General features: G+C 32.8%; 1 long non-coding RNA gene across 1 annotated transcript; it reads right to left on the reverse strand.

Moving 5' to 3' along the window:
• Window positions 1-302: 302 nt before the first annotated feature.
• Window positions 303-13,204, reverse strand: LOC111759143 (uncharacterized). The gene is made up of 3 exons (XR_002793228.3): window positions 8,122-13,204; window positions 6,340-6,434; window positions 303-504 (listed from the first exon to the last, which is right to left on the reverse strand). It is a non-coding gene; the product is annotated as an uncharacterized lncRNA (long non-coding RNA).
• Between the last annotated feature and the right edge of the window lie 205 nt (window positions 13,205-13,409).

The following is a 13,409-nucleotide window of genomic DNA, read 5'->3' on the forward strand; positions in this document are numbered from 1 at the left end:
ATCAAATATAATCTTGTAGGGGTTCCCTATTCCTACACCTGTGTAATGTTTCTCTCAAATAGCCAAGTTTGTGGGTGAATACAAATTTAAAAATGCTCAGTAGGAAATTTTCAAAATTAATTCTTATCAACTCAAAAGGGATGGTAAAAATGTGTAATAGTTTATAAAATGACACAATGACTAAAACGTTCATTATTTTTACTTTCTTATACCTTCCTCTTGAATTAGTTATCTGAACATCGTATTGAGCTGGTAAGAAATGAGACCAGTAGAAAAACGTAGACTTGTACATCTTTAAGCACTTGTTTATTTTCATATTTTACACATGTATCATAAGGTCTGGTAACTAACACCATACTTGCACCAAATTGACTTTAAGAGTGAGCCAATGAACACTTTTTGAAGGTGGGGCTAAAAACACAGACAAATGACTGTTTTTTGTTCAAGACACTGGAGGTTCAGTCATCTTCCTTGATGAACAGGATTGTCGTTGGAGGAAGGTACCTGAAACCAAAGCAGAGATATATGGATTGAGAAAAGTTTTCTGGGAAAGTTCTCAATGCAATAAAGGATTGTGCTATGGTAGATACTTACAGAGCAGAGTAAGTTCAGAAATTATTCCTGAAAGGAGGACGTGCACTAGGTACCAATGGAGTGGGTTTTCCATCTTAGGGGGTCCCCAGACAATGGGCCAGAGAAGAAAGTAGCTCAGAGACAGTGGCACAGGGTTGGGGTGAGCAGTGAACAGTTAATTGTTTTACCAAGGGGAGATGGTCCGGGTTCTAAACAAGGGAAATGTAAACTGTCTCCAAGGATAACTTCCTGGAGTTTGGCTCATGTCTTCAGGGTTGACTTGAATGGAGAAACCCTATTATTCTCTCCTCATTTGTCTCTTTTTATTCTTTGGCTTTCTGGACTTTCTTAGTGAGAGGCAGGATTGCTTTGGAAAGGAATTAAGTCTCAGACTGGGAGTTCCAAGTAAGATCTCTCCCTGTCTTTGATGAACATCTAACTATTTTCAAGACTTTAAAATTTGATCCAAGTTTTGAAAATGGGAAGAAAGATGAAGAACGAGAGAGGGGGAAAGACTGCATTTTACCTAGAAGAGATACATCAATGAATTTTTTGCATTAGAAACACAGTACCAAATTCAGATGTCTTTATTAATTATTTTTTAAGCATTTTCTACATGCCAATCCTATCCTAGGCATTGGAGTTATAAAGACAAATAGGGCATGTTTTTTCCTCTTCAAGCAACTCACATCTTCATGAGGGTCACAGAAAAATAAGCAAAAATGTCAATACAGCATGTTATGCCCTTTGGTGAATATACTGGAAGTTTTCTGGGATGGAAGGTGAAGTGCCCCTAACCAATGTCAGGGGAAAGGGGAAAGATCAGAAAATATTTTCAAAGCAGTAGTGCTGAGATAAAGCCTAAATATCAAATATATGTGTTTGTTGGTTTGTGTGTGTGAAGGGCTATATGTTGAGTTATGGCAAGTAATTAAATTGCTTGGATTCAAAGACGAGTTAGTGTTGGGCCTTGAATGTCAAATAGGAATTCTGATTTTATAGAAATGGAAGATCATTCAAATTCTTAAGCTGGGAAAAACAATACTGCAGAAGTGCTGCTAAGGCTTTGCTTCAGTAGGGCAGTCAGGTGAAAGGGAGTCCCTGACAGGGAGGTAAGCTATTAATCTGTTTTGTGAACAACTTAAGTATGATGCAATGAGGACCTAAATCTATGGTAGATTGTGGAGAAAGTACAAAATGTCAGGGTGTGAGACTATACTCTGAGTTTGTCTCAGTGTTTTCTCCTCAGGGATGATCATGTGATTGGAATTAGAGAAAAGAAGGTCATAAATGAAACAGCAACAGGACCCAACTAACAACTGAGTCAAAGTCCTTTCCTATGAAATTATCCTGTGCGTAAATACAGGTTTTGAAGGAAACACTGAAATAGATATAAATAGAAAAGGTGAAAGTTGGGTCTCTGTACAGAATTTCTATTTAGGCTGATGGTAAAGTTTGGAAATGGGTGGTGGTGGTGGTAGCACATTATTGTGGGTACAATCAACGCACTGAATTGCATAGGTGAATGTGGTTAAAAGAGAAGATTTTAGGATGTATATATTACTAAATTAACAAATAAAAGATAAAACAGAGGACTGTACAATACAGTGAGCCCTATTGTAGGTGAGGTACTATAGTATAAGCTTAAGAATGTTCTTTCATGAATTATAACAAATGTACAATACTAATACAAGGTAGTAATAATAGAGTGATATTTGGAAAAAATCATCTAATATAAATAGTCATGATAGGTGGAACTATTTTAATATTCTTTCATCAATTCTAGCAAAAATAACTTTGGTTAAATATAGTACAATTATTTTAAAAAGTGCTCTCATCAATAGTAACAAATGTTCCACACCAATGCAAGGTGTTGGTATTGGGATTATGTATGGGAATCCTGTGTTTTATGTATGATTTTTTGGTAAACTCACAACTTCTCTAATAAAAAAAAAAGTTGGTTCTCTCATGCCCGTCTGTTCCTTTGTTCATCGGTTTTGTTGTTTTTTTCCAGCGTTATGAAAATGTTCTTAAAAAAGATAAGAATATGTATGTTTGTAAAAGATTGGCACAAAATCATGTGGGTATGGCCAATAGAATGTTCTGAGTTAAATAATTTTTATTATACCTCATAATTATTTTTAATACCAAATGATCTTTAGAAGAAAGTGTCTCATGTAGAACTTAGGATAGTACTATTATAAGAATCTAGTCAAATCAAAGGAATTTATCATGATAAAAGACATGGTGAAAAGGAGGAAGAAAACATTTATTGAGCATCTATGATACACCAGACATTGTGCCAGAAACTTACTAGAACAAATATATTTCTTGAATTAGAATATGTATATATAACAATTTATTATTTTTGTTGGGAAATTTAATACAATGGCATTAGTTTATTCTAACAAATAAAGTGATAGCGTATATCATTTTGAAAAATATTTTAGAGTTCTAAAAGTAAAAGTAAATGTTAAGATCAAATAAAAATCTTTTATGCAACAGGTTGTGAAAGGCACATTCTCATTTATACATGTTTTCTGCCTGTTTATATGTAGTTATATTTGCTGGTACCTATGCTATAGTTCAGCAATGAGGATAGTAAAGTTTGATCTAACTATTGGCAGCTGTATTCTGACGGCCATCTGCACTTTTTTCTCAGGCATGGATCACCTTAAATCCATCACTGCTACAAGAAAATTAACAAAGAAGATATCTTGTAGATCTCAGCTCATGGAAATAGTCTCTCTATATAAAGAATAGCATGTAATTGCACAAATACAAATGAAGACCAATATTCTCCTTCCTTAAACATTCTAATTTATCTGTTATCTTTTATGAAGTATCCTTGATTTGAGGTAAAAAAAAGAAAGACAGCCTACTTACAACAAAATAAATTACCCTTTGATATCCAGTGCAGCAACCTAATATTTGAGAAAAACAGAGCTCTACAAAAGCTTAATATATTCAGAATTTGACAAAGTGTGACCCATTTACTGAAGCAGCAAATGCACCTCAGGTTTTTCGGTGTTTCTTTTTTTTTTCTTCCAATAGCAGATAAATCATATTTACCAGCTCAAGAAAAGGGCTGCTTCTAGGCTTACTTATTTAGGGAAAACTCAGGAGGAAAACATGAAAAAATGAGAATTTTGATTCAGAAAGACACTCTCAAAATAAAATGTGGTTGTTTTTAAAATATTTTGTAGATAGTCAAAATATGGGAATCATTTAATAAGTTTATGTAAAGAAAAATAGCTGTTACTGAAGGTTCCTTCAAGCCCTTTACAATATCTATGAAAATATTGAATACTTTACAGAAGTCACATGTCCATCTTGCCATTTTTCATAGGAAACTTCTAAGGGTTTTGTTAGGATAACAAACAACATTTAAATAAAGAATCCTTATGCTGGCTTAGGTATTTTCTTAAGTAGTCATGTATATGGTAGCACTTTTTACAATTTTCTGTATGTACTAGTTGAATTTTCTCTCTTCCACTAGACCATCAACTCCTTGAGAATAGGAAAATCTCTCTTGCACATCTTTGTGAACCCCATCTCTTTTACTGCACTCAACATATAACAAATGCATCAACAAATGGTTGCAGAATAAAAGAATGACAGAACAAAAACTAGAGCCCATGGATAATTCAATATAAAAAGGCATACGTTAACATACAGATTGAGATTTATATTTACCAAGTATTTTAAATAGACTAGTATGTTCATTGATTATATTTAAGTACCTTATGCTTCCAAAAGGACATGCATAAAAGGAAACCCATTTATATCCTTTAGCAGTTTTATAAAATACCAAAATAGCATGTCAGAGTAATTTATATTGTAACTAACATCACTTAAAAGATTCCAGGTGGTGAACATTACGTTGATAAAACAGGAGAATAACTGAAAGATTTCATCTCTCAACTACATTTTTAGATTTCATATTCATCCATGTTTTAAGTCAAAGTCAGAGTTGGAGCTAAAATTGAGTTTTCTAACAATCTGGGTGTTTTGTTGTTTTTACTTAGTTCGATATAATCTAAAATAATACAGAAGGATTTAAAAAAGGTTTTCTAATGCAGTACCTTTATTCATTAAAGATCACTACCAATGTCCTGATGGAACAATCAGATGTGGCTGGAATGAGTTGTGTTCACATTACTGAAGATCAAATTAAGAAAAAAAAGGGAAATAGCTTTTGGGATTCTTGAGAACCACTTCCAGTCTAAAACCACAAGGGATGAAATAATCAATAAGGGTAGCCATTTGGTTTCATTCATTCTTTTAATGAACATGGTCACAACTCACTAAAAGCATTCTTGCAGGACTGGGATGGATTTCAATTCTCTGGTAATGACAGAAATAAAGCCTTTGATAAAACCTTGAGGAGTTGCATTGCTTCCCACAAGCTTTTCCCTCCATCTTTAGAATTTGTAGAGTTGACACTGCGGTTTAACTCAGAAAATTCTATCACCTTAGAATAGATTGACAAGTAGTTGATCAGTAACTCTTCCAGCATTCTTAATGCAAATTATTTTAGGAAAGCACCTCAAATCTATGGATCAGTTTGAAATATATAAAGTCTAGAAAATGTAGGAAAAAAGGCCTCAAGATAAAATGGGCACAGAGTGGGTTTAAGAATCTTATTAATATTCAAAGGTCTTTTCCATTTCTGAAGTCACTGCCCTAGTTCAAGTAAGCATTAATTTGTGTCTAATAAAGTATCATAAATACTGTGGATACTTAAAAAATTGCTTTTAATAAATGAACGTTATCTGGATTATTGCATCTGTCTCTTAACTTGTCTTACTTATGCAAGTTTCTTCAAATTCTTATCCATTTTATATCTAACTGCCAGAAAAATCCTCTCTTGATTTTCCAACATATTTAATTCTCTACATATGAAATTAACATTTGCTTATTTGACAAAATTGAATTCCTGTGTCTGAGGTTAGATTTTTTTCCACCAATTTCCCTACATTCTCAATTACTATAATTACTTCATGGCATCTGTATTTTTCAAAAATGCATTTTAATCTTTTGGTATCTACTAAATATAGTCATACTTTCAAAAATGCAAATTAAGGATATCTAAAATACACATACTAGCCTTTTGGCTAAGAAAATAGAATGTCTCTGTGATTTCAGAAAATGCCCTTTTTTGGAGACTTGTGCAAGAATGAAATGGAAGGAAGATGTTGGGGTAAAAGGAAAGGGGTAGGCAATGACCAACAGAAGATAATTTCAATGTGGAGACCTTGCCTGTATCCTAATTGGAATGAACTAACATTAAAAGGACATATTTAAAGCAATTGGAGAAATTTGAATATGGAATGGGTAATATGGAAGGGGACTTTTGCCGGTATTTAGAGACATATTTGGTGTTCACATCTGGGGAGCTGCCATTGTCATCTAATAGGTAGAGGCTAGATACTGCTAACTATTTAACAATGTATAGGAGACCTCCCCACAACTAAGATTTATCTGGTCCAAAATGTCAATAATGATGCTGTCGAGAAGTCCCCATACAATCCAATCTGACAACTCTATTCCAGTCTTGCTCATAATTTTACTATGTGTTTAATCATTTGTACTAGTATATAAGCCTCTGGAATACCAAGAAAACATCTTATGCATATTTTTCCCTCAAAGCCTAGCACAAAATCTGGCAAATATGGACACTCAAAAATATTTAAAAACTTATATGATATGGATTACTTGATTACCACTTACTAAATAATAAGCATGCAAGAAGAAAATACTTACCAATAAAGCTACATTAAGTTCAATGTATATATTCTTTGATGACTTCAATAATCAGGTATATTTGAGGATCTCTTAATGATGAAAATCAGTTAGCACTGTACTGGCAAAGAGAGAGTTTACCAGTTAATAAAAATGTATAGTTGATTGGCAGAAAACCAGACTTATTACAAATTTCACTATATTTTCATAGTAGATGAAAAGTCGAGATTCTTAGATCTCAAGAGCCAATATGTTGATCTCAAATAGTGCCATCTTCTTTCTCTCCTACAGTGAACTTGTTGAATTGCTGTTGTTGTTTCATACTGAGCCAGAAACAATTAGTCCCCACTTTATGAGGATCTCTCAGCTGCTGTGTGATTGGTTAAATCAGTTCCAATTTGTTTGCATTGCTCTAAGTGGAACATCTAGCTGTTAGGCAAAATGAAATGTTAAACTATCTTGCAAATTTGCTATAAATATTTGAAAATGATTGCTATTGGAATACATAAACAGTTTCTTTTTAAGTTCCCTTACAAAATGTGTTCATGTATTTTGCTTACTAATGGAATATCTATGCTTACATAGTGTCCAATAAACTCCAAGACATGGAAAAAATGAATGGAGCTCTCCTCTCTAGAGAACAATGCTCACATTACTTAGCCTTTCATTCAATAATCTCCCAAAATGCCTTTTCTTACGTTTTAGGTTTATCTCTCCACAAATGACCTGACTCAGCTGAATGACATTACTTAAAATTCCTTGAATATGTCTTTTACTTCCACATCTCTAAGATTTTTATATCTTTTTTTTCTTTCAAAATATTCAATCTCAGAAGGCACTTTCTCTTTTTACTCTTCTTCCATCCTAAATTCCTCTTGAAATGATGGCTATTCTACATCACCCTTCTCACATGCCAACTACTCCAGGAATATTCCCTTCAAAATCCAAACTATGGCTCTGCTTTTGAAGCTGCAGCATCTTATACCACTTAATTAACTTCTACTGGCATGTCATTATGGTTATGTTTGTACATTACTATTTTTCTCTTCCTCCAGATTGTAAAACTGGAGGTAAAGACCATGATATATGGACATTTTTGAGAATCGCATTCAATACCTTGTTCACTGTCCTGCACATAGTAAATGTTCTTTACATAGTAATTGAATGAATATTGAATGGATTATGGTTTTGTTTTAGAAGTAGAAAATAGTATGGTAATCTGATTATTAAATATGGAATAAAATTTGTTTTTCCAATAAACAAATGTCAAGAAAAAAAATGAAGTAATGACTATTACAGAATAAAGGAGGTTTAAGAGACAAAATAACCAAAGTGACATGGAGACCTTGTTTGGATCCTAATTGGAAAGAACTAACATTGAAGGGACATCTTATTGAAGCAGAGTGAAGGGTATATAGGATTGATTATACTATATTCCTTACTTAGTGTAAGTTTTATTATTTCCTCAAAAAGTTTATATATGTACATATCATATACATGCACACTTACAAATAGATACACATATAGTACATACACACATAAAAACATATACTATATATATATGTATATAATATATATAAAAATTGCCGTGTGGCAGGGTAGGAGAGTAGGAGAGCACTTTTTCAGTCATTTAAGGTAATAATGGTAACAGACTATTGATTTGAATGAATTTTCATTTTCCAGTGTTTAACCCAACACATAGAACCAATTCAATTTAAGAAAACATTTCTTTGATTGTATAGTCCCTTCTCCCTTGTTTGTCACAGAAAATTATTGGGTGCTTAATGAATCTGGTTTCCTTACCCTTTTCTCCTCCATCTTTATTATCCATAACTGCCTGTCCTGAAGAACATAAAAATCTGTAAAATAGTCAATCACTGACCCAAAATGATTTACTTTCTTATCTTGAGAATGATCAACAACCCTGTAAAAAGCAAAGGATACTTTTAAAAATTTGTTAATAGTACAGGTTCCACTCAGCCTCAATGTCAGAGAAAAGATATGTGAGGAAAAGTTTCCTTTAATTGATATACAAGGGATCAGGTAAGTTGATATAGAAATTGTGGATATGAACAGGTGGCAACTACTAAAGAAAAATGGTAACCAAAGACAGAAAATAGAAGAATTATTGATTTGAGCATTAGACTTAGCTATTACCTTGATCTTTTGCCTCTAGCTTTCTCTCATATTCATTCCTACCTTTCCATTTTTGTTGAACTTTCCTAGACAAGCTCAACTTTATGACTCCTTCAGTTAATGATTCAGAGAAGTTCTCATTTCTGCTATATTCATTGGCATGCCAAATCCACCCCCAAATGAACATATAATTTAAGTTAAAGTATCCTGAAAACACAGCCTCCAAAGAAGTTGTCTTCCCTCCTAATTTTCAACCACATTTACATCCTTCCTAAATGGAAATTCCAAGGCATACTTCTATTTTCCTTTGGATTACTTCAGCAACTTTTCTGTTGGTCTTTTTGCTTCCAATCTTTTCCCCCTGCAATACAATGTGGATATCTTCCAAATTAGGCTTCCTAAAATATGGCTCTTATCATGTCACTCACATGTTAAGAAAACTTTCAGTAGTTTACCATTGGTCTCAAATAAAGTCCATTCTTGTTCACTCAGAGTTTTAGTATTATAAATCTGTCCTTAGACTACTTTTTTATTGTTACTTCCATTAAGCACTTGAAACTGTAAACCAAATGAACTACCTGCTCTTCCTTGAAAGAATTCTTTACTTTTGGGTCTCTATTCTTTTTTATTTAAAGCATCTCTTTCCAAACATTTCCACTTGAAAGTCCTCCAATTTTTCCTTTCATGAGACTTTAGTATAAAACTCTCTCCTGGTCCTTGTTAGAATTAGATTCTTTCTCTTTAAGGTGATATAGCTACTCATGTGTATCCATCTTGGAATGTTTCTCTTACTGGTATTATAACATGGCATGAGCTTCATTTCTCCAATCACTCTTAAGCTCTTTGAGAACACAAGCGATCTGTTTCATCTGTGAATCCTCGGTTATCTGGTACCTTGATCTGTGCTTAGGATATGTTTAGCAAATGGTTAAAGGGCTGATGGAAGGAATAGTAAAAGTTCTATGCAAAGATCATTGAAGATCAGGGCAGGCTAAGTGCATTCTTTTCATTGTCACAATTCATCCCTCAACCCTATGATTTTATAGACAAGCAAACTGCGAATTAGAGAGATAGGTAACTTGTCTATACTTGGTCTGCTGAGATTCATATCCAGGTCTGCTTGAAGCCAAATCTAGTTGTTTTTTATATCATTTAATGTGCCTGGCAAGACCTAGAGTTTTGAGGCAACACCTCAAGGGACATCTCAGGACAAAGAAAGGACCCAAACAGATGATAAACCCCTTTTCCATACCCTACTTCAACAATAAAAGTTTCTCTTGTGTTTTGTTTTGTTTGTTTTTTGTTTTACCTTGAATATCTCCCAGTTTGGCACTCACTTATTTGCCATTATTTCCTTTATTACCTATTGTCTTATACCCAAGTATTTCATAAATTTAAATAATTCCTTGAAAGTATTTAAATATATAACCTCTTGCTTAATATAACAAAACAATTCTTAAATAAAATGATAGGTTGCATTAATTTCCCCAGAGCAGGCATGTAATAGGCCTATGCAACTATTAAACAGTGTCACAATGTTCTAACATATATGTTCTAATCCACATTTGGATTTGTTCTTAGAACTAATTTATAAGTCTCACAATAAAATCAATCTCATTACCTGAGAACTGCAATTCCTCCTTGCTTCAAATAGGTTTTTCTTTCAAGATATTAATGTATTTCCATTCTGAAGAGATGACACTGTTTAGGGGACACTTAAAAAATAGTTCTCTAAGGTCAATTCCAAAAGAGATTTAAAAAATTATTTGGGTAGTGCATGGTAACCACTTAAAATAGACCAGCATTCACTTGAATGTGTTAACAGTGTGTATTCTATAAATTTTGATGTGTGTATGTTTGTGTTGTATGTGTGTATTTATTTAAAGATTCCTAGTTTCAACTTATATCATATACATAGACTAACTGCTATATATCAGATATTTCAAAAGATTTGAAAAGAGAGAATTCTTCTGTCTATGGAGGGGGATAGGAAAGTATTCATGAAGGAAATGTGGTAGTTGACTAGTTCTAGTTGATAGAGATTTGGCATGGACAGATGGATCTCTTAAGGAGATTCCAGGCCAGTATTCCCCAAAGCATTTCCTGGAATGCTAGCCACACAAGATGTTACAGTGTGTGTGTGTGTGTCTGTGTGTATGTGATTGGTGGATAAAGCTACAGGCTTTCTTGATTTATGGAGCTTAATAGCACATTAAATGCTCAAAAACATTTGTCAGGAAATAAAACCATAGGATAATAGAGTCCCATTGTTTTCTTTATATAACCTTTAGTAACCTTCTCAGCTTGGGATACTTTTCCAGTTTAAGCAGATCCATGATATTTAGGCTATTTATTGTGATGGCGGTAGCATTGTTCATACTACTTCCAATAAACAAATGAATTTAAGTGCAATGAACTGTTTCCTGTGCTTTTATTTAGTTTATCATTTACAAGTTGCAAAGCTATGACACGTACAAGTCAATCTCTCTGAGCCTCAGTCTCCTCATTTGTAAAATAGGGATAAAATAATGCCTATTCATAGATTGTTAAGAGGATTAAATAAATTAATCTATGCCAAATGCTTATAAACTTTTAAATCACTCAGTGGTATGATCTTGGACAATTCCTGTAGACAAGCAAGAAAACATAAGTATTTTCACCCAGCTGCAATCCTTTCTTTTGACGATTTTATCTGGTTATCAGTTTACCATGGGGAATGAAGTAAATGAAAACATGGCTTAGCTCTCATCCTGTTTTAGGAATGCTATATAAAGGAGCATATGGTGCTGTAAACAGAGCTATTTCTTTCCAAAATGGACACTGTGTAAGTTTCCAGAGTATTAGGAGCATTAAAACATTTTGTATCTGGAGCCTTTGGCTTTTGGAAGATGCAGGTGCTTTCAGGGCCAGACATGCATACTGTATAGGTCCCTCGAAGAACAACTACTTTTTTTCTTCTGTGCTGCTTTTTGTGGGCTTAAAAATATACGTGAACACCTTCTCACCTCTACATAGCATAATTTATTACATTAGAAAAAACAAAATATGATATGGGCATTATACTGGATAAGCAAAAAATATAGCATCTAGGAATTATGGAGGTATACCTCAATGCAAATTATCGATTTGTTTATTGTTAAGATGATAGTAATTGAGATTCTTTGAATTTATGAAGGCTTTTGTAATGTAGCTTTTTCATATATTCAGAAAAGACCCTATGATTTTTCTAGGCACCCACAGCAGCATCTTAATTCTCAGAAAAATATGCACCTTACCATTTTTCAATACTCCGTAATAACTGGATTAAGTTTATTTTAATCAATATACAAGTACAAATGTCCCCATTGAATCAACCAGACATTATGAAGAAGTTTTGTTTTGTTAATAATTTTTCTTCCACATTAGATGATTTCTATCAACAGTACTTATACAAATGCATATTCAAAATATTTTAATGATTTTTACTTTGCCAAAGGTCTTTCAAGATGATATTGATGTCATCGAGTTTTTAGAGTGCCCCATGAGGTTCTTTAGTACATTATCTCCATTCACCTATGTAATCAGAAATGTTTATCAAGAATTTGAACTCTTTTGTATGTGATATTTTATCTGGAAATAACAAGTAGAAAATTAATACATATGTTTCATATTTATACTTGGTCTTCCTAGTCATAAGACTAAGAGATGCAATGGTACATATTTAAGTAAGCAACTTCTATAGTTTTTGTACTTTTACTGAGATCACTGAGGATTGATTGTGAAAGCTCTCTTGAAGTACTGCTGCTAAATCATTACGAAAATATGTTTACAGATAGCTACAATAATAATTGATATGTGTGGATTTTTATGCTTGGGTTTATAATTTTACTTGTTTTATATCTCAAAGGAGGGACCATGCTGACTCAGTGTTTTCACAAACAGATATCATTAAGTCAATAAAGCATAATGTTTATGTCAGTTAATATGTAATTATCTACAATTATAGTTAATTATAGATAATTATATAAAATACATACAGCTTTCTGAACATTTGTTAACCATTCCTTCCTGTCATAATTCTGTTCAGTCAGTTGTGACATACATGGGTTATTATTTTTTTCAATTAAATCTAAGATGTACTCATTGAAGCTTAAAATTTTGAAATCAGGTTGCTTTTCATAATCAGAATCCAAAATTTTGCTGATTATTTCTCTTACACTGAAAAGTTTTAAATACGCAGCATGTCCTACTACCAATTTTGTCTCATAGTTAAGGAAGTAGATTTTATCACATGTCCAAAGATTTTTTGTGTACATACATTTATAATAATCACTTAGCCCCCATGATTGTTTATGTATCCATTTATTTATTTTTTCTGCAATATTTATAATTGCTTATCCTACCTTAGCTATTAAAATCCATGATGTACAGGCCACAAACCTCTCTAATATTAGTCAGGGTTTATTTTCAAGGACCCAATTGTGAAGTATGACCATGTTTCTGAGTAAACAGTATGTGGAAGCAATGATTTGACTCATCCATAATGTGTTAGACCAGGTTTGCTCTTTTAAATGAAAATTAGACAAAAGATAACAGCACTAAATCATAAAAATTAGTTCTATTAAGAACAGAAAATTGTCTGAGGTGACTCAATTTCAGATCTTATACATTTGACCTAAAATACCATTGTTTTCTATATTTTAAACTTCTTCTAAAGTAAAAAAGCAAAACCAAATTAAAATAATAATAATTTAAAATATACTTTAAATAGCCCTCAGTATTATGTTACCCTGAGATTTTATGGAACTAGCTGCCTTCCTAATTACTTGAAATATTTTCAGATATTATTCCAGTACCTCTACATATAATTCCTATGGTACAATAATGTGAACCCAATGTCCCAATGTCTTATTCAAGGCAAGGATCAAATCTAACTTCAGAGTGAAGAAGAGTGGAAAATAATACCATCATCATGA

The sequence above is a fragment of the Dasypus novemcinctus genome, chromosome 11 (assembly GCF_030445035.2).
Source record: "Dasypus novemcinctus isolate mDasNov1 chromosome 11, mDasNov1.1.hap2, whole genome shotgun sequence".
NCBI lineage: Eukaryota > Metazoa > Chordata > Mammalia > Cingulata > Dasypodidae > Dasypus > Dasypus novemcinctus.